The 27,551-nt window shown below is 44.2% G+C and overlaps 1 long non-coding RNA gene across 2 annotated transcripts; it reads left to right on the top strand.

The window, feature by feature from the left end:
* Positions 1 to 36: 36 nt before the first annotated feature.
* On the top strand, positions 37 to 27,228 carry LOC146075246 (uncharacterized). 2 transcript variants are annotated; one of them, XR_014473541.1, is made up of 4 exons: positions 37 to 511; positions 1,732 to 1,773; positions 1,883 to 2,029; positions 26,604 to 27,228. It is a non-coding gene; the product is annotated as an uncharacterized LOC146075246 (long non-coding RNA). The 2 variants fall into 2 exon arrangements; XR_014473542.1 differs by lacking the exon at positions 26,604 to 27,228 and adding an exon at positions 2,767 to 3,026.
* The last annotated feature ends 323 nt before the right edge of the window (positions 27,229 to 27,551 follow it).

The following is a 27,551-nucleotide window of genomic DNA, read 5'->3' as shown; positions in this document are numbered from 1 at the left end:
GGGGTGTGGCCACGGGTTAAAGTCGGTGTGGTCACAGCCAAAGTGGGCATGGCCACACACCCTTTCCGAATGTGTACTGCACTGGACAGGATTTTAGAAGATTTACAGTGCAGGGGGAGCTCAGCCCGGCCCAGTGTAACCTGCCCTCCTCAGGCATCTCGGCAACACTCACACTGCCAGAGGCTGCACATTCACCGGCTTCTTCCAGGCAGCTGCGTGCTGGCCGCGCACTTCCGCGTGCACACACAGCCCAGGCCGGCAGGTACAGCAGCGCTTCCAAACCCAGTACCGCTCACTCCTGTATGCCAGGCCAGCGTTTCCGATGTGGGGTAAAAATAGATGATTTGCACCTTACCATGAGTGCGCGGTGCCGGCGCGTGACCTCATGACGCACGGCACCGGCCCGCGCATTGCACTCATGGGAATGGGTGGGCAGGGGGAGCTCAGCCCGGCCCAGTCCATCGGGTCCAGGCAGCACACCGCCGGGGCCAGGAGGAAGATATGCGGCGACGTGAGTCTGACTGCTGAAAAAGCGGTACATTCGGTACAATTGCAATTTGCCGGTACAGACTGTTAAAAAACGGTACTGTACCGGCAAATTCGGTACAGTTGGAGGGTATGTGGTGCTCACTCAGTACTAGGTTTATGTTGCTGCTGTGAATTGGTTTCTGGGGTCAGTATGCCCCCCCCCCCCCTATAGCTTGCCAGTAAGCAGTACTACTGCAGCAGCATACAGCATCAATGTCTGCTCTGATGCCTACAGCACAAAATTAGTTACTAAAGGTGTGCTGTATGTCCCAATGTGTTTTTATTTACCATTTTTAAAATACATTTTTGGAAGGGGCATATTCAGTAATATGGGACGGGGAACTTTTGGCACTAGAGCTGTTGTTGAACTACACATAACAGCATGTCAGTTTTGCTATTAAAACTGTTGTAATGCATGCTGAGATGTGTAGTTCAACAACAGCTGGAGTGCCAAAGGTTCCCCACCCATACTGTATATTCCAATAGGAGTCAGGGGAGAGGGCAAAATACCTATACTATACCCTATATCTCCTGTCTCTGCATATGGGGGCCCTTTCAAAACGTTGCTATGGGACCCCAAACGTTCTAGTTATGGCCTTTGGCAAAAATGGCTGCTGGTCATAGAGGGAGGCTGATGCGCATGCCCAGCCGCAGCAGCTTCTACTCCATGAGCGGCAGCCACCGCCTTCCTATCCCCAGCCACCGCTTTCGTATCCCCAGGCCCCACCGCAGAACACAAACCCGAGACCCCAGAGCAGTAATCCCCCTAGGCAATGAGCATGTAATTCCCCATGGCAACAAGCATGTAAACACCCCCCCCATGACAAGGAGTATAAATCACTTGACAACAAGCATGTAATCACCTGGGAATGAGGATGTAATCCCTGGAAACAAGCATGTAATTACAAGAACCCCCATTATGGGGACATTAGAATTTTGTAATATTGCCGACCATCGTCTGCTGTGTGTTATTTCAAGGCAATTCTAAAAATACCTGAGTATTAGGTGTCCAGCAGGTCTTCTGTGGTTAGAGGAGATCGTCCTCACACCTCGACAACACTGCCGGCATGAAAAAAAAATCTGCAGGAACTAGGAGCCAGGACAATGGCAGAGGGGGTTTTCCTCAATTTCGGGCAAGGCAACCTTGATTATTTTTTTCAAGAAGAGGTAAATATTTATTTCAGTCTTCTCTGTCTGCTGCAGGTTCCAGAGACCTGGCAGATTGGGAGAATTGCCTGACTACAGGTATGTCATTTTCAGTATTTATATTTCTTTTATGGAACTCCACCCAAAGCTGAATATTTAGCCTTGGTGGAGTTATCATTTAATTGCATCTACTTCTCAATTCAAACAGAAGATTCTAACAAATTGGACACTGCCTCCTACAATATGATTTCCTTCACCTTCTGCTTCTATGAATGCTGTGATCAACTCATTGACTTCAAGTAGCTCGTCTCCCGTCCACTACAAAGACGAAGATTTCCTGGATGAATGCAGTAAGGTGAATAGAGCTCAGTGAAATGATAAAGATTTTCAGTGCCCAGTACACATTATGCAATATATTGTTTGTAAACTGACAAACGACATATTGTACCGGCTTAGGTCGACACACACAACTAAGGTTGACAGGGTTGGAAGGTCAACACAAGCATTAGGTTGAAAAGTTGACATGAGTTGTTTTGAGCCGACACGTGCCAACAGGCGGTATTTCACGCCCTACCATCCACTAGGGCGTGGAGGAAGAATAGAATACTGTGCCAAGCGTAGCATGGCGGAAGCAGTGCACTATGGTGGTGTCCATGTCGACATTCGGGACAAAAAAAACTGTGAAAAACTCATGTTGATCTTTTGACTGTTGACTTTCCAACCCCGTCGACCTTAGCCAAGTCGACCTATTTCATGTGTCGACTTAAGCCTTGTTGACCTATTATATGGTCGACACAATGCATTTCGACCTAATATGTGTCAACCCAATGACCCATACCTATCCGCAAAGGGGCTATCAGTTATGGGTAAGCATTCTCCAGAATCTGGTGCAACAGCTGCCATGTTTTTGGGCATATGGCAGATATGCATGAAGTTATCCATCCAACTCTGTAAAACTGGTCAGATCATGGGAGACATCTGAAGCATTATACTGTACATGCTGCTTGTGTATGATCTCATGTCTAATTAGCCTGGCCCACAGGTTAAACCCACCATTGCATAAGTGTTCTAATTAGCATTCTCCCTCCACAGGTAAAGAACCTGCAACAAAGTGACGGCATTGTTTTAAATGAAGAGTACAATGATAAGGGAGAATCTGATTGTATGCAAAGGGTGCAAGTGAAAACTTGCAAAGACAGCACTACTGGCAGATTTTTGTGCTGCAGTGCCTGGCAGCAGCCTGGCAGCACGTCTTGTACAGTTGACTTCCCCCTAATAATTAATTGTCAACATGGGGTTATTCGCAGTTTTTTTACCCGAATGTCGACACAGTTGACTTGGACACTGAAACGTAGCACTGCGTCCCCTCGCATGGCTTGCTGTGCTCGCCTTGCTTCGGGGCACACTATTTTATTCTCCCATCACCCCCTAGTGGATGGTAGGGTATGAAATACTGTCTGTCGGCTCAAAAAAAAAAAAAAAACAGTGAAAAACCCCATGTCGACCTTTTGACTGTCGACCTTCCGGCATTTCGACCTTCCTGCAAGTGGACCTAGTGGTGTCGACTTAATGCTTGTCACCCTAGTTGCTGGTGACCCAATGACCATATCCCGGAGGGAGGGTAGATAGAACGAAAAAGGGGAAATGGGTAATAGGTTGTGATACAGCGTTACACAACGAGATATATGCTAGATCAGTCGAGCAAATGATTCTTGTGTTTTTTCAAAAGCTACAAAACAAACTTTAATTCTGCCTGCCCACTATCATTTTGACATATGCCGCTGTTGTATATCCTAAATCATGATTTAAAGTGTTTCTAGTCCATTGTCCTGCAGTGAACAATGTTTTACTATCACAGAGAGTCATATAAGACCTAGCAGGGAAATCCTTTCACACTGCCATTAAAAACAAATGGAAGGCAGGGAAATCTACAAGATGTTATCATGTCATTTTTACGATAGCATATGACGGGCGATAAGCAAATAATTCTGCTTCAAGAAAAGAGTTCTCACACATTACAGGCATTTATTTTAGGTGATGGTACAGACAGGAGTTTCCCTAAATAGAACCAACAAAAATAACCTGATACAGTAAAAAATTCAGATTTCTAGCAATAGTTCTGCTTTAAACATTATTAAAGCAAAGGACATATCAGCTTGGCTCCCTCATTAATCATATTCATATATCCATTCTTTCAGTGGTATCTCATTCATACCTTAAGCTATGAGCTCTCACGTCCTACAGTTCATAATATGTATGGGACCAGTTTTAGGAAGGAGAAGTGAGTCTTGATCTTCATCTTGACCTTGATCTTCACAAGACCCAGCCAAATCTCTTAACTCTACAGTACCTCTGAAACTCTCTACCCCTCTTCCTCAGACTCTCCACCTCCCTACATAACTTCAAACGGGCTCTCAATACTTACTTCTTCACCAAACCCAGCCAAATCTCACCTTAACTCTTAAGCTGTGTACACACGGAGCAATATGATCGCTGGCAATATATTGCTCAGCAATCATATTGCTCAGTGTCCCGTATTTATCAGCGACCAGAGATGGTCGCAGATGAAAATGTCACACTGCCGAGAGAAGAGGCAGGGGAAGTCGCTGGTCGGAGGAGCATGCTCCTTTGACCAGCGACCATTAGGGGGCTGAAAACAGGAGCGCGCACCCGGCGATAAGTCGCCGGTGCACACTCCAATCGCTGGCAATATGGTCGCTCAGCGACCATATTGCCAGCGATTTTATGCCTGTGTGTTTGTACTTTTACTGCCTACTGTCTTCCCCATCTGTGTCACCCCTGTTTGTCTGCCCCTCCCTTTTAGAGTGTAAGCTCTCACGAGCAAGGCCCTCTTCTCTCATGTGCTTTTCCTTCTCTTACTTAAGCCAAAATCAAATCCTGCGGTTTTCTGCTACGCTCATACTTACTCCAGTGTCCTCTGCTGATGCAGCCATGGCAGGGTTGCCTACTGTTAAAGTCAGTAGCAGCTCATACCTTTTGGGGGGAGGGGGACTGCCTCTACCGTGATGCAGGCACCGCCCCCTGTTGCCGCTGCCACGCCTCTCCTCCCGGCCCCCACAGAGTGAGAGTTCCCGTCGCATGTGCTATGATGTCAGGCACCGGAACTGACGCATGCGCAGGAAAAACATCTGTACTGCGCATGTGGCCAGCTTCAGCCCATAGAAGGGAATCATGGTCCCGTTGCCTGTATAATACAAATGACAGGCACCGGCACGTGCACAATCGTGGAATTTGCTCGGCAGCACGCAGAAAGGCGTCCATTCTGGAGGGAACACCTCCCAATGGGACTGCCTTGGTGACTGGCAGGTCAGGCTTCCAATAGAAAGTCACTACCAGTCACAGTGAAGCCAGAGCAGTCTCACAGACTGCATCTGGCTTCACTACAGTGGCGGATTTTACCTGGGGGGCTGCAGCCTTGTAGCCCATAGGTAAAAACCGCCACTGGTTAAAGTCTCCTCTCTGGAAGAAGCCCGGAGAGGAGACTGTGAGCAGCACTTCGGGGGGTGGGGCACTTCGGGGGGTGGCATCCCGCAATTTGCAGGTCTTCAGGGAGGGGGCGGGGCTAAACAACACAACTTGCATCTCCCCCCCCCCCCCCCGAAAGCCGGAAATTGCGGTAATTTACCGCCACGGCCAGGGAGATTCAGAGGGTGCTGCAGGTATCTGGGAGGGTTTCCCACCTTTACGGGGGCCTGGGAGGGGGGCCCGATTTTCGGGAGTCTCCCAGCCATTCCGAGAGTGTAGGCAACCCTGTGTCATGGTTATGTACAATGTAATATTATACAGTGCTGCAGCCATAGTTATAGAACATACATTTCAGTGGTTCCCAACGTGGGGTACATCACAGACAGGTTGGGGGTACTTGAAAATAATATTTATAATTGCCCTACCAGCAATCCACTGAGAGTTACCCGCACTGCCCTTAGGCATCAGCATTCATCTCCCCCGCGCTGACACAGATGGAGGAAGCAGCGGCAATAATCCTACAGGCGTTGGCGTGAACCTGCATATAGCATACAGCCAGACACAGAGGGTCAGAAAGGTCAACACATGCATTATGTCGACAATGGGAAGGTCGACAGTCAAAAGGTCAACATGGGTTTTTCACGTATTCATATTTGAATGTTGACTGCCGACCTTCTTATTGTCGACCTTCCAACCCTGTCAACCTTAGCCATGTCGACCTATTTCATGTAAGCCTTCAGTGGTCGACCCAATGCATGTCCACCTAATTAGGGATGATCTATTGACTGTATCCCAACCTGTATTTGGTTGCACTTATTAACTAGGAACAGAAATTAATAGAGCAGCAGACAGGTTCCCATCCGTACAGATCATTTCCCAGGACTTTTATTGGATAAACTACATTTAATCAGTGGGCCATTGCCATGGCCTTGCCAGTAGTGGAATGGGCCATTCTATGGGCTGAAGAGGAAGGAAACAGGTTGAATCAGCTGTTGTGAACAGACATTCCTGCGAAAGAGTGTTGCTATACAGAGCACGTATTCTATAGGGACTATGGGGTTATTCTGGTTGATTCGCTTGGATGTGGATTCGCACTTACCCCATCACAGCGTGTGTTCACAAGCAGGGCCTGTGAATGGATGTTTGAACACCCACATCATTTGACGGTGGCCGACCATCGAATGATGTGGAACGTGCATACATATCTAATTGCCTCTCAGGTCACTTAGATTTGCGTGTACCCTCGGGAGGAAGTGAGCAGGCAGCTGACATCCGGTGATGTCAGCTGCCTGCCCCCGGCACCGATGTCATGGCCCGATTACCATGGGAACGTCCATGAAACGCTGGGCATTCCCATGGGTGCGACTATCCGCCGCCGCCCCCTGAACTCCAGCCGCAACCTTGAGTGCGTGCATCCACTGAACAGTCTCTTCTCCGTGACGGCACACACCTGGCATATGCACTGTGCGAATGAATGCTGGCTGCGAACTGACCAGAATAAAGTCCTTGACTTGCTCTGGCTTCTTGCACACCATATTCTGGGGGTTATACTAATTAACATGCTCCCCTGCGTGTACACGCAGGGGAGCCATGTTGAGCGCATGCACATTTATGTACAGATTCTGGGTGCGAGCGGGTATGGCGAACTGCAAGTTATACTCCCACCACGACATAGTGGATGGAGGGGCATGAAATACAGCCTGTCAGCATATGTTGTCTCGACATTGACACCGAGAGGTACCACCACCACCCCTCACATGGCTCGCTGCGCTTGCCATGCTTCGGGGAGCCATGTGACCTAATGACCTTTGTCAACCTACTGACCCTGTCGGCCTAATGTCTTGTCGACCTTACTGCATGTCGACCTAATCCTTGTCGACCTACTTGGTGGTGAACCAATGACCGTATCCCTAAACAACAGTTATATCACATACCATATGTGCAGATACTCTGCACTATTAGACATGCCATTTGTAAGCCTTCCTAATAATGTTAAAGATGCGCATGCAAGTGTTCTGGTACACACCATAGTGCTATCCAATAGACCATTTCATTAAGCTTATTGCTCTCCACAGACTGATATTGACACTAGCAGTACTTAGATTGTTGTCTGGGGTATTAAACCAAAAGTCTCTTGTGGTGTTCAAGCCTTCATGCATGTTAGCAAGTAATCGCAACTGGGATTATGCCTTTAACCCTTAAATTCTGTTTATTTGCCTTTGTGAAATTTATATGTGTTTTGTAGGTGCCAAATAAACTGGCAAGGCATCTGTATGTGGGTTACATCATTGCTATCTACTAGCCATACGGGAATTGTTTGTTACACAATAAGTTTTTGTTATTCAGGAAGTGCAGCTGCAGCCATTGTTCGGGATAACTTGCAGATAGTAAAGACACACTTCTGCAGCTCTCCAGGGTACTGTGGAAATTTACACAGAGACCATTTACAGTATCATTGTTTTTTTTCCCCTAAATTAATTTTCTTTGACTACTTGTTTTACACCTTTTTAAATGACTCTATTACACTCATGTTGGAGTTGTTTAACTATTGCTTGGAATCTAGTGCCTCCGGACAGTTGAAGAGTTGCAGGTTGGCCAGGCCTGCACTAAATGATATTTTGTACAATTTTGCTGATTCTGACAGGTCGGAAATACAGAATGTTCATATCGTCCAGTGTTTATGCTTTATGTTGCAGATGCGTGCTCCCACATGTTGTCAGTGACATCCTCCATTGTGAGGACATTGCAAGGGAGAGCCATGCTTTGGAATGCAGCCTGGCCCCGCCTCTGATTTGTTGCTGCGACTGATCTGTCACTGCCAGCATCAGCAACTGTGCATGTACTTGCAATACAGTCTTCCACACCGCATCCCAACGCCATGTTGTCACATAGTGTAGTATTTACCAGCTTTGGACTTCTGGTGAAATTAAAATAATATGTATGTGATACACACACCTCTGACACCTACTGTATTACTCTTTCTGCAAGCAGGTGTGGATGCAGGTCTTCAGCTGGGTTCCTTCAAGGTTCAGGTTTCAGCCTTATCCATTTTTTTCCAATATAAATTAGCTCTTTTACCAGAGGTGCAGAGGAAAATGGTGATCCTTTTTATCCTTGGCATAAGCTTGATGTGTCTCAGAACTTGGTGCCCTGTCTTGGAAAACGCAGTATCTCATCTTTCATGATGATAGGGCTGAGCTATGGACCCAAGCTTCGTTCCTCTCTAAAGTGCTCTCAACTTTTCACATAAAACCGTTGATTTAACGCCTTCTTTCCAAGAGGACACTGGTCACCTTTCAACACTGGAGTGGTCCATGCCTTACAGATCTATTTTACTAGGACGACTTCTCTCCGAAAGACTTATTCTCTGTTTATCCTTTATGATGCTGTCCGGCTTCCAAACACACTTTGGTTAGGTAGATTTTCATTACCATTCGCCAAGCATTTGTCCAGTCATATTGCCCACTACCTTTGTCTATTTCTACCAGGTCAGTGGGAGACTCGGGGCAGCCAGGGTGCATCCACCTTACAACTCTGTCCAGCTGCCACTTGATCTTCAGTTCACACATTTGTGAAATTTTACAGTTCGATACATTCGGTTCCTCGACCACTCAACTTGGATGATTAGTTTTGCAGGTTCCTCTGAGCTCTCCCACCTGTGGGGGTAACTTTGGATGACCGAAAAAAGAGGATTTTGGTTCCTACCACTAAATCAGTTTATCGAAATCCGCATGGGACACTGGACACTTTCCCTGCTCTGGTCACCTGCCTGTTTTTGTTCTTGGTGTTTCTTCCTTGTTTCGCTATGCTATTCATCACCTCTTGGTCTTCACTTTCCTCACTGCAGGCTGAAGGGTATTAGAGGGGAAGGAACAGTTTTCTCCCTAACTTTTTTTTTTCATATATATTTATTGGGGTTTTCAGAGAGAAAAAAAAAAGAAACAGTGTACAATAGCAAACACAAATTTACATGAATATTCAGCAGAAATAACAGCAAAATTAAGTTGGCATCCAAAACAATAACAGATATTGTACAGATTTTTTCCTATCTTATGTAGAGTCAAAAAGTTTAGAATTGTAAAATGTCTTCTATCGGGAGTGTCAGAAGGATCTAGGGACAATAGAGTAATATTAACAGTATATGGGTCTTTTACATAGGATCAAATACAGGATGACAATTATTTCAAATTCTAAAGCAGATGTGTATTTGGTTGTGTTCCTGGATGTATAATAGATTTCACTAATTTGATTTAGTGTACAATTGCCTATATACCCACCATTCTGTTTTTTTTTTTTTTTTCAAATATTTTAAAACCTTTAACTGTGCTTGTTAATCCATAGTATCAATGTATGGAGCCCAGTTCTTGTAAAAAGTTTTATTACCTTTTTCTAAATCCAGAAGAGTAGATCGTCTCTCTAATATAGTATTTTAAGTAGGTAATCCTTGACTTCGTGTTTTCGTCGTCTAGTATTTAAGGATAATCTTTTTAGCTACTGTCACTATTACCGTGCTCAATTAATTTCAATAAAAATAATTATTTACAACCTTGCCAATATCTTGACTACATTATATGTTATATTAATTTTGTAACTCATTTGATAAATAAAAGTCTGTTTTCATGTGAACACACAAAATTGTCTGGATGACCCCAAACTTCATGCTTGCACATGAGGTGAATGTGGAAGATCCAGTCTAGGATTTAGTGCAGCAGTAGCAACAGGGCTAGTGAGATCAAGTCCAGATTTTTCAGATGTATTGTGAACCACTGTATGTTAATTGAAACCTGAATGTAATGTCTTAATCACTGTATCATAATATTTCATTATCTGTTCTGGGAAGGTTACATTCCAATGCCTTCTCTAATCCCGACCATATTTTTGGTGAGGGGAGGACAACAAGTCCAAATACAAATATCATGCCCTAAACAGTGTGGTCCTGAATTGCCTGAGTAGCCTCAATATAAGGTCTGGGGCTGAATTTGGATCTTTATTATGGGGTAGAGAGTTTATTTAATGTTGATTTTGGATATATACATATAAAGAATGTTGTGTTAGTCCTTATTTTCTCGTAAGTCTGCAAAATTAAGTAAATTACCTCCAGGGTCAAACACAACGGTACTTATATATTTTTACGGCACCACGCTACGCTAAGTTGTCAGCATAGGCCAGTGATGGCTAATCTTGACACTCCAGCTGTTGTAGAACCACAAATCCTAGCATGTCCTGCAACAGTTTCACCATGGCCAAATAGCAAAATTGTAACAGGGCATGCTGGGATGTGTAGTTCTACAATAGCTGGAGTGTCAAGGTTAGCCATCACTGGTGTAGGCCAAGCTACGTAGTCAGCGTAGGCCAATGCCAGCCCAGCGTAGTCAGCGTAGTGTCCCCATCAGGCAGCATAGTCACCGTACTGTACCCGCGAGCTGCAGCTCTGTCCCTGGAGTCCCTGGCAACCCTAGTGAGCGCCTCTCACACAGCGCCAGTAACCGCCAGATCACCTGCGTAGGCGGACGCCGGCAGAGAGGCGATCATGAGGGCGCCCGCGGAGAGGCCCTCCATCTGCCTAGGACACACGAGCGTCTCATATGCAAGTGCGTCTCAGTAATTCATGCGGCAGGGTACAGCAACCCTGCCCATGTCCGCATCAGGGAGACGTTCAGGGTTAGGGGTTCAGTAGTGCATGCCTCTTGTGCACAAAGGGGGGGGGGTGCAGGTGCAAGTGCGTCTCATGCACAGTAAAGGATGCATTTGCCAGTGCTCCATGTTACATACTGGCAAATGCCTCCATTTCAAACCCCCACTATCCATGTCAGCCTAAAGCATGGCGAGCAGACGCGGTACGTGTCCTCTCGACCTGTTCATACCCCCACTATCCATGTCGGTGTGGAGTTGACTTTACAAAGTGCTGTGAGGGCAGCAAGGGGACTCGGAATACATGCCAAGTAATCCGCGGCCCCACGCAGGGCTCGCTGCGCTTGCCACGCTTCGGGCTCGTTTTCTGCGTCCCCTTGCGCTTCGGGTTGCGCTCGCCACGCTTCGGGCTCTGAAAAATGGTCAATGATACCCACACAATGTAATAAGCGGTGACACAATGCTGACTGACTACGCTAACTGCATAATACTGACTGACTGGGTCAGCTCCGGTTAGGCGCGAACGTACACACAGTCGCAGACACAAGCTAACTATGCTGACTACGCTGGCTTTGGGAACGCGACACTGATGCTGACAGGGACAGTGACTACGCTGGCTGTGGGAACACAACGCTGATACTCACAAAGAAATTCTTATGGGATTCTTTTTGAATATTTCCTTACTTTAGTCTACAGTTGGACTATTTTTCTTGTGGATATACAGCAGCAAGATTCAAAAGTTTTTTAGCGTTCAAGGGCTTTTTTGTCAAATTTTTCTACAACGCTGATGCTGACAGGGACACTACGCTGACTTCGTAAGTGGCACCGTGAAACTACACAAGTACCAACACAACTTCTATTGATCTAATGCCCTTATTCTTTAACCTGAGAAAAATTCTATCCTACATCCCCAGGGGAAAGAGTGGATTTCTCCAGAATGATATATGATTAGTATAACCAGGATGCCTTTTTAGTTTCTTATTTATAACTGTCATGTTTGAGAAGTATTACTAAAGAGAAGGTTTTGTAGACCATATGCTGGTATCTTAGACTTAGGGAATATGGAGTAATGCTAAGGTGAGTAGGGTGTCATCAAAACGCAATCTAACTCATATAACAAAATTACTGCTTTCCAAAAGCCAATGTGTAATGTGTAACCCCTGGGAGTGCTGCAGTTGGACTTGAGCACCCAGAGGCTACTAATAACTTCTACACAAATAAGGAGAGAGATGGACAATGTCTTTTAACATTCCAGGAAGAGAAACTACACCTCCCAGGAGGCCACTGTAAAAAGGGGGAGGAGCTAAAAACGGATCTGTGTGTGGGAGGACTGGAATCCCCCAGTGCATGAGGGAGAGGAGATCAAAGAGTATCCAGAGAGAGAGACTGTGCTCTGTGAGAAGTCCAGGAGAGGGGACCCTGTACAAGAAGTCACAATATTCTTGATATAGACAGAACTCACAGTTTGAAGAAGGATTCCAGAGCCAGAGGGAGTGCTGTGAAGTGACAGTGAGGAGCACCAGAGAGAGGCTTGCATGCACCTCTGAGGAAGGACACATTGCTAGTCAGCCATCTTGAGTGAGAATCAAGTTCAAGTCTTGTGATCCCCATGTGTGCAGATAAGTAACTGTTATTTAAGTGGGGTTTGGACTGTGTCTGGCCACAAGGGCTGAAGAGTTAGGGATAGATGGGAGGGCAGGTAAATATGCAGCAAGCATCATGCATTTGAACTTATACTCCATGGTATTCCCCTGATGATAAATAAAAGCTGTGGAACTACAAGTCTCAGGATACACCTAAGCAAGGATACATGCTGAGGAATTACTATTTGTTGCTGCATACATGTGTACACACTGGGATTGTTCTACTTTCCTGCAAAGGATTAACAACTCCTGCAAAGCTGTAAACTGGACAGAGAGTGCTTCCAAGCCATGCTGACATCAATATAGAAGGGCCCCAACTTGCAGTGCACTGCTCCATTTGTGTGGTTGTGTGTGGTATCATTGTGCATGGAAGGTATTGTAGAGTTATAAGTAAATATGCTACATACATCACATGTGGTTATTCCCATTAGCCAGCACCTGTAAGGTTAGTCTCTGAGATACTGAGTCAGTGTAACAGTGTATGACAAGTGATGTTTATGTCAGAGACTGTTGGAGTCATTTAGAGTTATTGTGCTAGCCGATTGTCCACAGTATAAGCTAGGAGCTGGTGTTATGCATTCATCCCCAATGTCCTATTATTGTATTGTTCCCGTCATTCTGTCATGTCATTCCAATGTATGATTTTCATATAAAATTATAAAAGCTGCATTTAGTTGCCCCAGTTAAATAAATGTGCCAAGTTGGCTTCTGCAGCACACAGTGTGTCACAGCGTATTAGTACTGGGCAGGGGGTTTCCCGAATCTCCCCCTGGTGTACTTCCAGAACACTCCCCAGAAGAGAAGCCGTGATTCGGGTGGAGGCACTGCCAATAAAGTTCAGAGGTGAGATACACCTACATCACCTGGTACATATATACCCTCACTTCGCATACTACAGAAGGGGGTGTTACAGTGGAGGCACATGCTGAGATTCTGAAGACACCCTCAGTGAACACCACTCAGCACAGACGCCATGGATAGTATAAGAGAGGAAATGTATTTGTGGTGTGAACAGCAGGCTGCAGACCCAACCCAATGTTTAGGGATCTATGGGGATTCTCAAGGTGTGACCGAGGATGAAGTCATGCAGGTGCTTCACAGGGTTTATGGGATTGAACAGCCTAAAATACTTGGACAGAAACATAGAGATGCTGACAAGACCAGCCTGATATTATGTGAGACACAAGCAAAATTGGATAGAGATTTTCTTCCCTCCATCATAGTTGGGCCAAGTAAACAAAGATGGAACATTGTTATTCCTTTGAAGCCAACACCCCTAGCTACAACACCTCTTATTGCTGAAGTGTCTGATGGAAATATTAGCCAACAAGTATTCTCTGCCACCAGGGAAGAAAATCCTATGCCGTCCTCCTGTACTAGTGAAACTGACAAGGGTCAAAGTGAACTGTTCCTCACTGCAGTACAGCAATTGGTGGAACAGTTAGGAAAGTCACAGCATGATGGGAGCTACAGAAGGCTCAGAATCTTCTCAGGACTAACGCCAGTCCCTGCTGGGGAAGAAACTTATGAAGCTTGGAGGGAGATGGCCTCCCAATACCTGGCAGAATGGCATTGCTCAGAACCCTATAAGAGACAACGGGTAGTGGAGAGCCTGAGAGGTCCAGCTGGAGAATTAATCCAAGCTGTAAGGAGAAGTAATTCCCAAGCCACTGCTCAAGAGTACTTAGCGGCTCTGGACCGGGAATATGGGATAGCAGGGGATGCCACTGATCTTCTATACCAGCTACGACACACTTACCAGGAGTCCGGGGAGAAATTGTCCAGTTATATCTATCGGCTAGACAAGCTTATCCATTTTATCGTATCAAAGAAAGGGATATCCCTAGCAGAAGTGGACAACATGCGTATGCAACAGTTGTTAAGGGGAGCTTTGTCCCTTGACCCAGTAGCAATGAAGATAAGAAATTCTCAACTTGGTAAAACATCACCTACCTTCCTTCAGCTAATAGAGGATGTTAAGCAAGAGGAATCTATAGTCGAGTCCAGAGAAAGGTTGACCAAGAAAGTCAAGGTTGTACAGCCAAAACCTGATGCTGCCCTTCCCGGTGCTGAGCTAATGAAGATTGTGGAGAAACAAGGGGAACAGATTGCCCAGCTGTTGGAGATGCAGAAACAGATCCAGTCCCAGATGCAGAAAGGCCACCTTGCAGAACGACTACCCATGTCAGAAGATATCTCCGCTCGGAGGCAGGGAGAGTGTTTCAATTGTGGAGAAGTTGGGCACTTCGCTAGACAATGTTCACATAGGTGGAGAAAGAGGAGGTCTCCTTCACCATGCCCAAGGAATGGGAAGCCGGCGGAAAACTGAGGGGGAGGACCAGGATACCCCACACTGGCCCTCTAAAGAAAGTGAACATTAACACTGTGGGGAACTCTAACCCAGGATGGAGCCATTTTCCTGAAGGATTGCTAGGCCCTACGCCTCATGTTCCTGCATCGTTGAATGGAAGATCATGTATAGCTTTGCTAGATAGTGGTTCTCAAGTGTCCATTGTGTTTGAGAACTGGTACCGAAAGAATCTGTCTGACTTCCCCATCAAGCCATTATGTGGACTGACTATCTGGGGCTTGAGTGACAAGAGTTATCCCTACCTCGGATACATCACTGTACCATTGAAGTTCCCAAAAGAAATAGCTGGAATAGAAGAGGAGGTAGAGGTGGTTGCACTTGTTTGCCCTAATAGTGAAGGAGAACCTCGAGATGTCCCAGTGATTATTGGAACAAACTCCCACTTGTTTGAGATACTGGCCAAATGGTGCAAAGAGGCAGGAGGGGCAAATTATGGTAAAACTCTTAAAATTCACCCTATGTGTTTGGATGCTTATAAGAAGAAGGAAGAGGGAAAGAGTTCTTCAAAAGATACCAAATTACACATGCAAAGTTTTGATCACTGCTTTGCTGGAAGTGATGCTGGTCAAGAAGACAAACAATGGCTTGTTGAGCAGATGCTGCAAAGAGAGGCTGCCTTCTCCTCAGGGGACTGGGATTTGGGCCAAGCCAAAGGGGTAGAACACCACATCAGGCTGACAGATGACAGGCCTTTCCGAGAACGGTCAAGACGCCTAGCACCTGCTGACTTGGATGATGTTCGAGAACATTTAAGAGAGATGCTCGAGAATGATGTAATTGAGAAATCAGAGAGCCCCTATGCATCCCCTATTGTAGTAGCTAGAAAGAAGAATGGGAAAATACGAATGTGCGTGGATTATCGGACTTTAAACAAGCGCACTATTCCGGACCAGTACACAGTCCCTAAGATAGATGAAGCCCTTGACTGTCTTCAGGGAAGCAAGTGGTTTTCTGTGCTGGACCTACGCAGTGGATACTATCAGATATTGATGAGTCGGAAGGATGCTGACAAAACCGCTTTCATCTGTCCAGTTGGATTCTTTCAGTTTAAAAGAATGCCACAAGGAATAAAAGGAGCCCCAGCCACTTTCCAAAGATACATGGATGAAGTTGTGGGTGACATGAACTTCAGAGAAGTGCTGGTCTACTTGGACGATTTGATAGTATTTGGCCGAACATTAGAAGAGCACAATGAAAGACTCCTCAAGGTGCTGGATCGCTTAATGAAGAAGGGGTTGAAGTTATCTCTTGACAAGTGTAGTTTCTGCCAAGCCAAAGTCAAGTATGTGGGACATATTGTGGACAGGAATGGAATTTCTACAGATCCGGCAAAGATAGAAGCAGTGATAGAGTGGCCTCGACCAACAAAACTGAAGGACTTAAGGTCATTCTTGGGGTTTGGTAACTTCTTCAAACGGTTTGTCCCCAACTACAGTAAACTTGTCAAACCTCTTACAGATCTAACTCGGGGTTACCCAGCTCCAAGAGGCTCTCACCAGAAAGAAAAACCATTGTTCCGGGTAAATGATACCTTTGGTGAAAGGTGGAATGAATCGTGTGAACAAGCATTTGAGGGTTTGAAAAACTGCCTGATTCAAGCACCCGTTCTGGCATATGCTGATCCAGAGTTGCCATATATTCTTCATGTAGATGCTTCCTTCGAGGGACTTGGAGGAGTGCTATACCAAGTGAAAGAAGGAAAGCTGAGACCAGTCTACTACATCAGTCGAGGCCTCTCACCCAGTGAACGAAACTACCCAGTGCACAAGTTGGAGTTCCTGGCCCTTAAATGGGCAATTGTTGACAAACTTCATGACTATTTATATGGAGTACCATTTGAAGTGCACACAGACAACAATCCTCTTACCTATGTGCAAACCACAGCAAAGCTAGATGCAACGGGGCACAGATGGTTGGCGGCCCTGGCCCTTTACAATTTCACCATAAAGTACAGACCAGGAAAAAGCAATGTAGATGCAGATGCTTTGTCAAGATTACCGGGCAGGTTTGTGGAGTCTCAAGAAGATGAATGGATAGAGGTGCCTGCTCCAGATGTGAAGGGGATGTGCCACGAGGGGCGAGTTGTGGTGCCCCCAGTCAAAGAGTGCCTAACAGCCTTAGGTGCCACAATAGATGCACTACCAAGACAATATTGCTGGTTGAGTCAATTGGAGCTCAGTGATCTTCAAAAGCTGAGTCCATGCCAAGTCAGAGAAGATCAGCAGAATGACTCTTCTATAGCAGCAGTTAGGTGGTCTGTAAAACACAGACAAAGACTCCTCCAGGAGAGTTTAAAAATGGAGGAAGCGGTCTTGCTGAACCGACAGAGGGAGTCCTTGGTGGTAAAGCAGGGGATACTGTTTCGACAAACCAGTCACAAAGATGGAAGAGAGAGGAGCCAGCTTGTATTACCCGAGAAGCACCGTCCCATGGTCCTCCGTGCTTTGCATGATAACCACGGCCACCTGGGAATAGAGAAAACCATGACTTTAATTTCAGATAGATTTTATTGGCCGAAAATGGAGAAAGACATTGAAGCTTATTGTAAATCTTGTGGGAAATGCATACTCCGTAAAGCACTCCCAGAGAAGGCAGCACCGTTAAAGAACATCTCCAGCAATGGCCCCTTGGAGTTAGTCTGCATTGATTTTCTGTCAGTGGAACCAGATGAGAGCAACATTTGTAACATTCTTGTTGTGACAGACCATTACACTCGTTATGCTCAAGCCTACCCAACAAAAGACCAGAGGGCTGTGACGGTGGCCAAAATCCTATGGGAGAAGTTCTTTGTCCATTATGGATTGCCTGCCCGCATTCATTCAGATCAGGGTCGGGACTTTGAGAGCAAGCTCATAAAAGAACTGTGTATTGTGTGCGGGATAAAGAAATCAAGAACTACTCCTTTCCACCCTCAAGGAGATCCCCAGCCAGAAAGGTTCAATCGGACACTTTTGGGCATGATGGGCACTCTGGACACTAATAAAAAGGCACATTGGAGTAGGCACATCAGCCAGTTGGTGCATGCTTACAACTGTACGAAAAACGAGTCCACAGGATACTCACCATATCGCCTAATGTTCGGAAGAGAGGCTAGATTACCAATCGACATCTGTTTTGGAGTAGACACTGCTGACCCTAAAGAAAGGCCCCATTTAAAATATGTACAGCAGCTGAAACAGGAACTAAATGAGGCCTACAGAATAGCTGAAGCTGCTGCATCCAAAGCTGGACAACGAAACAAGCGTCGATTTGATTTACGGGTCAAGGAGCATGTTCTGGAGCCTGGTGATAGGGTTCTACTTCGACACTTGGGCATCCCAGGTAAACACAAGTTAGCCAATCGGTGGAGAAAGGATCCTCATGTTGTGATTGCAAAATTGCCAGACATCCCAGCCTACACGATAAAACCTGAAGGACAGACAGGCCCTATAAAGACCTACCACCGACAGCATTTGCTCCCCCTCAAAGCTGAAACCAGGTTCTGGGAAGAGCAAGAAAAAGATGTGCCTAAAGTGTCCACAAGCAGAAGATCAAAAAGATTCAGAGAGCCTCTCACAGAAGATAATGAGGAAGAAGATGATTGGGGTTATGATGCTCCAGGGCCATCAAGAGAAATTAATTGCACACAAGATATCCCAAGGTTCACTGGGTCTACCGAGGGGGCCCCTATGAGACATCCACAAGTAGAAGAAAGTATACCTATGGTTTCCATACCATATGAAATAGGCATCAACCCAAGGATATCGGGAAGGTTAGATTCCCAGCATCCAGAGGAAGGACTTGAACCAATCAATGACATTGATAGGGATGTGGTTGTTCCAGATGTGAAGAATACTGAATGCCCCAGAGGAGTGTCAGGGGGAGAGGAAGGGACCCCAGCAGTTCAAGGTCGGCCTAAAAGAACACCTAGAGCTCCAATGATGTTGACTTATGATAGTCCAGGTCAAATTAGTGAGGTTCCTAGGATGATTCATCCTTGCTGGGTCTACCAGTGGCCTTATGTAACTCCCATATCTATTACGACAGGGCTTGTTGAGTATGACTGTGAAAGTTTATTTAGACAGGATGTCTTAACCCCTATTAATTTTCAGGTTGTGGGACAAGCCGCATCATCTGTTCATTATGGACTTGCCCCACAGGGGGAGTGTGTAACCCCTGGGAGTGCTGCAGTTGGACTTGAGCACCCAGAGGCTACTAATAACTTCTACACAAATAAGGAGAGAGATGGACAATGTCTTTTAACATTCCAGGAAGAGAAACTACACCTCCCAGGAGGCCACTGTAAAAAGGGGGAGGAGCTAAAAACGGATCTGTGTGTGGGAGGACTGGAATCCCCCAGTGCATGAGGGAGAGGAGATCAAAGAGTATCCAGAGAGAGAGACTGTGCTCTGTGAGAAGTCCAGGAGAGGGGACCCTGTACAAGAAGTCACAATATTCTTGATATAGACAGAACTCACAGTTTGAAGAAGGATTCCAGAGCCAGAGGGAGTGCTGTGAAGTGACAGTGAGGAGCACCAGAGAGAGGCTTGCATGCACCTCTGAGGAAGGACACATTGCTAGTCAGCCATCTTGAGTGAGAATCAAGTTCAAGTCTTGTGATCCCCATGTGTGCAGATAAGTAACTGTTATTTAAGTGGGGTTTGGACTGTGTCTGGCCACAAGGGCTGAAGAGTTAGGGATAGATGGGAGGGCAGGTAAATATGCAGCAAGCATCATGCATTTGAACTTATACTCCATGGTATTCCCCTGATGATAAATAAAAGCTGTGGAACTACAAGTCTCAGGATACACCTAAGCAAGGATACATGCTGAGGAATTACTATTTGTTGCTGCATACATGTGTACACACTGGGATTGTTCTACTTTCCTGCAAAGGATTAACAACTCCTGCAAAGCTGTAAACTGGACAGAGAGTGCTTCCAAGCCATGCTGACATCAATATAGAAGGGCCCCAACTTGCAGTGCACTGCTCCATTTGTGTGGTTGTGTGTGGTATCATTGTGCATGGAAGGTATTGTAGAGTTATAAGTAAATATGCTACATACATCACATGTGGTTATTCCCATTAGCCAGCACCTGTAAGGTTAGTCTCTGAGATACTGAGTCAGTGTAACAGTGTATGACAAGTGATGTTTATGTCAGAGACTGTTGGAGTCATTTAGAGTTATTGTGCTAGCCGATTGTCCACAGTATAAGCTAGGAGCTGGTGTTATGCATTCATCCCCAATGTCCTATTATTGTATTGTTCCCGTCATTCTGTCATGTCATTCCAATGTATGATTTTCATATAAAATTATAAAAGCTGCATTTAGTTGCCCCAGTTAAATAAATGTGCCAAGTTGGCTTCTGCAGCACACAGTGTGTCACAGCGTATTAGTACTGGGCAGGGGGTTTCCCGAATCTCCCCCTGGTGTACTTCCAGAACACTCCCCAGAAGAGAAGCCGTGATTCGGGTGGAGGCACTGCCAATAAAGTTCAGAGGTGAGATACACCTACATCACCTGGTACATATATACCCTCACTTCGCATACTACAGAAGGGGGTGTTACAAATATAACAAAAAAATAATGAATGGGAGTATTTTAAAATGTCAAACAATCCTGGACCACCATTTTTCTTGCATATTCTGGAGTCTGCCCTCACTATTTTAGGTTTTCCACCCTTCCATATACATTTTTGAATTATTGAATTTAGGTGTTTGGTATCAGAGTTTGTCACTTTAACAAGATCATCTGGATTGCCTATGATTTTACGAAAAAACTACTGATTTAATGACCACAATCTGTCCAAATAGTGATAACAGTAAAAAAATGTCAGTTGTCTAATAGTTTAGTTATTATATAATACCCCTTTCTTACCAGCCACCCAGCAATTACCCAGCATTTTTGAGCGCAGGGTCATTTTACCGGGTGCAGCCTGACCCCAAATCACACCACCCGCAAATTACCGGGTTAAAGCTTTTAAACCCGGGAATTTGCTGAAAGACCTGGGTTTTTCTGTGGTGTGAAAGAATCAACACGGGTCTTAAATACCGGCACTCCAACCCTGGTCAAGAGCTAGGTCGGAGTGCCAGGATTTTCACATCAAAGAAATACCCGGGTTTTCCCGCAAATTCCCGGGTTGAAAAGCTTTAACCTGGTAATTTGTTTCTGATGTGAAAGTGGTATAAGAGGGGAGAAGTTTGCTTTCTAAAGTTGTCTTAATTTGGGTGGGATGTGCATTGCAAGGTATTTAAATTGGGTCTTAACTAATTGAAATTGATATACAGGTTGAGTATCCCTAATCCAAAATGCTTGTGATGAGAAGCATTTCGGATAAGAGATTATTCATTTTTCAGGAATATTTTTGTATTTTAATGAGGCATCTTGAAGTATCTTGCATTTATGTTGTATAAACACATGAAACACACACAAATATATTTTATACTGTTACAGATGTCCCCAGTAGTGCTTTAAGGCAGTGGTTCCCAAACTGTGTGCCTAGGCACCCTGGGGTGCCTCAGGACACTTGCAGGGGTGCCTTGGGTTGGTAGACCAGGATCAATTCATATTATTTATGGTCAATGTACCAGGCAAAACCAGTGCTGGTGGCTGCCAATCATAACATATGTGGACAAACAGAAGCAAATCCTGTCCCTCACCAGATAACTTTGACCTACAAATACAATGCACTTAATTTAATATTTTTTTCTGAATTTATCGATAAGAAGCATTTGACCTAGGGGTGCCTTGAAAATGTTTTGATGCTCTAGGGTGCCGTGATTCAAAAAAGTTTGGGAATCTCTGCTTTAAGCAATAAATAAATAAATGACATTCTGGAAACTATAGTTTTTGGAATAATATTTACAACGTATATTTGAATGAGGGATACTCAGCCTATATCTGAAGAAAGGAACTTCACGTCTCCTGATAATGACATCATTTCTGATTTATCAATAATAACTTTTTATCCAGAAAAACTACCAAATATAGCTATAATACCTAATACTAATGGAAGAGAAAGTTTGGGGTTAGATAGGAAAAGCTGCATGTTTTCTGCAAATAAGTCTAGGTGCAAATCAATATTATCTACTAAAATTCCCTGAAACAAGGGTGAGTGCATCAATGCTATAGCTAACGGCTCCTATGTAATGGCAAACCGTAATGGGAATAGAAGAGCACCCCTGTCTGGTGCCTCTTTGTATCTGAAAAGGTTGGGATAGATAAGCATTGCCAGAAATTTGCATGGATAATATTTTTATAAAGGATAAAAATTGAGATGGGAATCTAAATTTAGCCATGGTATTATAAAGGTGCTTCCACAGTACCATGTCGAAAATATTGCTATGTTGGGAAGGTTTTGGGTTCTGAGAGGTAGCATAAATAGCCAAAATACCTCTCCTTCTTTTTAACTCTATATGTACTGTATGCGCTGTACGGTCCACTGGTTATGGAGCCTCAAGGAACAGTAAATAGCCATGTCTGGCAACGTGTGTATACTGGTGCATAAGATGTAACAGGGTCGAGTAACAGAATCCGTGCCTTGGACACCATTTTAGCCGTTTACCTCAGGGACTATTTTTTTTTTTAGTCCTACAAACAAAAACAAAGACACTGCGGGGACATAACACAATATAAATAAATGCAGAGTACATTCTTTTTTAACATACGTTTAACACGTTTACTGCTCACCGTTATTATAATTGCTTTTCTTTTATGGGCAGACGCCTGTCGCCCAGAGGACAGTATATTACAGTTATGTTCTGCAGACAAGAAGTCAGAGATGCCATCAGTGTTTACATTATCCATCCATGGAATGCAATTTATTTCACCGTTTCATGAGGGCACCTCATTCAGATCCTGCATCCATTCATTACATCCCAGCTGGTAATTAAATATTCCCTCGCAAAACATACTTAGAATTCTTCTGGTACTAAAAAACTGAAACCTTGCTTTCTGGTATTTCCTGTAAATTTGTGAACAGTTACCCTTTTTAATTCATGTTTTAAAAGGATGGAAAAAAAAGATAATATTTTGGCAACATTTCTGGCACGTCTGCACTGTCTGTGTTTTTATGCAGGTTGTATGGTATTTGCTTTCATAGCTATGTAGTTCAATAAAGCAATATAATCTTGGTTTATGTACATCTTGCACAATTTTGTTGTCAATGTAATTGTAAAAAAAAAAAGGATGTCTGAATTATACAGGGGTAAACACAGCCTCCAATCTATAAATTTCTTTTTATAACCACAGCTACGCTTTATCGAATATATACTGAAAGTGCAATGCTTCCATAATGTAATCTTGGACAAGTCACTTTTAGGCACCAACATTGAAATGGAACACAGTTAAGGTGGGGGATTCATTGTCCGTTGTTTACATGAATGCATACAATTATTGAAAGAGCATATATCGTCTATATTTATTTGTATCCAAGTAGAATTTCGGGGAAACTAATCGCTCTTGACCTTGTAAAATGTCAAAGTTTTTGAAACTTTCTAGTAATACTAATTCATTCTACTGGTGTCGCGTCTTGGCCAATAAATGTTGGTCATGTCAACTGTAATACAAAGGTTAGCAGTTTAACTAGACAGAGGATTGGTAAAATCACTCATAGAGTGTAGTCTGCTTGTAATTTAGTACTTAGTATGTAGGAAAGCATCCGACCCTGGGGCGCTGTTGGTTTTAGAAATGATACCTCATTATGATATTGGAGCCGCTTCCACACAAGGTCTCCGTTTATAGCGTTCCCGTTGCCTTACTGCACGTCCGCAGTGGATGGTTATATGTGTATGGCCTAACATCAAGAGGGAAAAATAAATAATATGGCTATATTACAGGAGGGCACAACTGTTGCGTGAGATCCCAGGACCATAACAAGGGTCATACGACATGTGCCACTGCACAGGCACATCAGGGCAAAGGTCGCTGTTCTGCAGCACCTGTCAGTTTTCTGTTTTAATCAATCTCACATGCAACTACTCCATCTTTAATCCCCGGGAGCACCTTCCCCCCATCTCACACATGCCTTTATTTAAGGTACACATTTCAAAATACTCATACATTTAACAAAGCAGTTCCGAACATTTTTTCTCTCCTGTACCCCTTAGGCCAGGGGTGGCCAAACCGGTCCTCGAGATCTACCAACGGTCCACGTTTTCCAAGTTACCTAGCTGGTGCACAGCTGTAGTCATTACTAACTGTCACGTTTTAAAACCTGCTGCATTCATTCCTACTATAGAGCCACAGGTTGCCTGGAAAACATGCACCGTTGGTAGATCTTGAGGACAGGTTTGGCCACCCCTGCCTTAGGCTTTTCATTTATGAGTACGACCTCCTCTCAATTTGATATATCCACAGTACTTACGAGTGTGTCCTTATATTAAGGAATTTTCTGAGCGATATACAGTAAGATACTGTTAATAGAAAAAGTAAATAATACTTTCTCCTGAGTTCCTGCTGGTCGCACAATAGCACGAGGAGAAACTGATGACAGTGCAGACTGAACCGGTAATGCAACAAGGAACGTCTCCATGGCAATGGAAGACTTCTTCTGCCATTAATAATATTATTTTCAAGTAACCCCAACCTGTCTGGAGAGTACTCCCGGGAGTACTAGTACGCCAGGTTCGGAACCACTGACTTAACGTACAACAGTAAAAACGCTCCATGAGCAAGGGTCTGAATGAAACATGGAAGGTCATAGGTTTAAATCGTAGGTACGACCATAGGTGTGCGCACATTGAGTCTTATGGGTGCACAGGCAACACCTAATGCTGTGCCCACCCTTATGAACACCTCCCTAACACCAATACCTTTTTCCAAAGACTTGCTTTTTAGAACTGAATTCCATTGAAAGAAGCGCTCATCAATCAATTATGTGTGTTTTGCATTGTTACTTGTACCAGATCATTGTCATATCACTACATATCATCCATATATGTTTTTTACTTTATTTGCATGTATTATTATACTGAGAGCCGTTTTATATTGTAGCGAGTACCAATAGATGATGGTAGACACACCTGATTGGCGCTGATAGACACACCCAATGGGTGGTGTTATACATGCCCAATATGTGGTGCTAGGCACACCCCTTTGACGGTGCACCCCCTAATAAAAAATGCTGCACACGCCTATGGGTACGACAGTCATTTGAAAATTTGAAAGGTGTGTTTTACTGAAGGTCCTGGGGATGACATATTTAAAAAAAAAAAATATATATATATATATATATATATATATATATATATATGTCAAAATAGAACAAAGGAGGAGCGCTCCATAGTGTAAAACCACAATATTTTAATGGGCAATAAAAAGCTCCAAGGTTACAGCCAATATAGTGCTCGTACTAAAGGACACACTGCTGTGGGATGGCTACCACACGATATTATATATGCAATCCAGGCAATCACTCCTACCACCTCCGGAGCTCTGGGGGAAGCCTCAGCAAGGAACGCTGGTCACTCCACGTGGACTCGGCGTCTCGGGAACCCGACACAGGGACAGCGGGTAGAAGGGGGATGCCCGGTAAGGAGAGCGATCGTCACCTGGCTCCGCCCTAACGCGTTTCGTATTAAAACTTCGTCAGAGGAACGCCCTCTATTTTGACAGATCTTCCCCCGTTCCTTAAATCCTGGGAACTAATTTGGAGTGAGCAGCAGTCTGGAAAGAGGACTTGGTGTTTTCCTTCATAGAGTCTGAAACTCTTGAAGTGTTTGCAAGCTGGTTGGACTCAATCTAGCGCTAATTTTACCAGTGTTCTTTTGCAATATATATATATATATATATATATATATATATATATATATATATATATGGATAATAGCCTGGCACTCTCCTTGTTAAAGGTCTCTGTGGTCCGGTGCTCTCTGTCCCTTTGGGGGGGAGGTATATGCTGCAACGAATAGGCACTCTGGACACTTTCAACATTCAGTCAAATAGAAAATAAGACACAGCTCACACTAGCTGCATATATATATGTGGGAGTAGGCATCACAGCAACTACTTTCAGTAGGTGCCAGGTCTTGCCTTATGTCCTTTTTTTAAATCTTTTTATTCCCTAGAATAATGCATGATGGCAGCTATAACTTGGAGCTTTATATTGCTACAAGTTTCGCACACACTGCTGGAAATTTAAACTGTGTATGGGGTGTGTGAGGGAGGACCAATGAGAAGCAACTGGTCATTCTGCTCAAACCCAGCTGCACACATTTGAATGGTTTATTTTCTCTTTAGGTGATTTATTTATTTATTAACAGTTTCTTATATAGCGCACACATATTCTGCAGCGCTTTACAGAGAATATTTGAACATTCACATCAGTCCCTGCCCCAGTGGATCTTCCAATCTATATTACCTATCACATGTACACGCACACACAGACATTCTAAGGTTAATTTGTTGGGAGCCAATTAGCCTACAAGTATAGTTTTGGGATTGTGGGAGGACATTGCAGTACCCAGAGGAAACCCACGCAAGTACGGGGAGAATATACAAACTCCGCACAGTTAGGGCCATGGTGGGAATCGAACCCATGACCTCAGTGCTGTGAGGCAGTAATGCTAACCATTACACCGTCCGTACTTCCATAATGGTGTCGTTTTAAAGTGTTTCTGCCTCACTGGGGACTAAAGCACCAATAAACTGTATTTAACAAAATGGGTAAATCTCCTGTTGGTAAACAATTCATTACGCAATACTCATGTGTTAGGCATAGCAAAAAAAATAAGTGTTCTATTAGCAGATCTATAGTGCTGTCATAGTATAATGAAGTTGTTCAGCTAACCTAAATATTTACACTTGTTCTGCTTTCAGACCACAAAGTTTGAATACATTTTGAAGCCAGATTTGTACTTCCTCCTTTCGCACCGTGGGATGGACCTGGGTTATTCCCAGATTGATGTATTTTACACTGGACCTGTGTGTTTCATCTAAATTGGAGATGACTTCATCTTTAATCACTCCTGAGCTGCAATTCCACTAATTTTGGACCTGGGTCAAATGACCCTTTCACACCTCAGCCAGTCAGATCAACCTCATTGGACACACAACATGGGTTGACCCTTTCCCACCAAGCGAGAACCTAAGTTTCCATTGCAATATCCTGGGTCCACAGCCGGTCTGAAAGGGTAGCACCGCCTTTCATGCATCATTTTGTGTACACACAGTTTTGGCTATTTTTCTATTCGTTTTTGCTTATACAGTATAAGCAAAATCGAAATTAAACAAATTTGATCACGATGCGTGGCCCCTCAGCATCTAGATTGAATAGAAAAATAGACTGTGCAGGCATGACTATATACTGTAGTACAGATCTGTACTATATTGTCTAAATCGAATGTGTACATTGCGCCGTGGGATTGGGATCGAATCAAGATTGAATAGAAAGTAAATAACACAGTGTGTACACTAATTTAGCCTCTACTTGTCTGAAACACAAACAAGCCACATTATGCATTTTCTCTTTTAAATAAAACAATCCAAAGTTTCATACTTTTTTCTATCCTTCATACAGTCCCATTGCAGAGTATTTTGTTTTTTTTCTTCTTTCAGGGCTAGTTAGCGCATAAGTGCTGAGAATATGAAAAAAAAAATGGCATTGATTACATTTATTTGTCCTTATAGTATTGGAGTTTTTATAACAGTGGTGTAAGTTGTGCCCTATTCCCCCCCCCCCCCCCCATGCACGTGTACAGTATATATATAGAGACAGACAGACAACATCTCTGCATGAAACAGACATATAGAGAGCAGCACTCCTTT

This window comes from Crinia signifera, chromosome 4 (assembly GCF_055691185.1).
Source record: "Crinia signifera chromosome 4, ASM5569118v1, whole genome shotgun sequence".
Classification (NCBI taxonomy): domain Eukaryota; kingdom Metazoa; phylum Chordata; class Amphibia; order Anura; family Myobatrachidae; genus Crinia; species Crinia signifera.
Note: the sequence above shows the minus strand (reverse complement) of the source record. Positions and strands in the feature narration are given on the sequence as shown.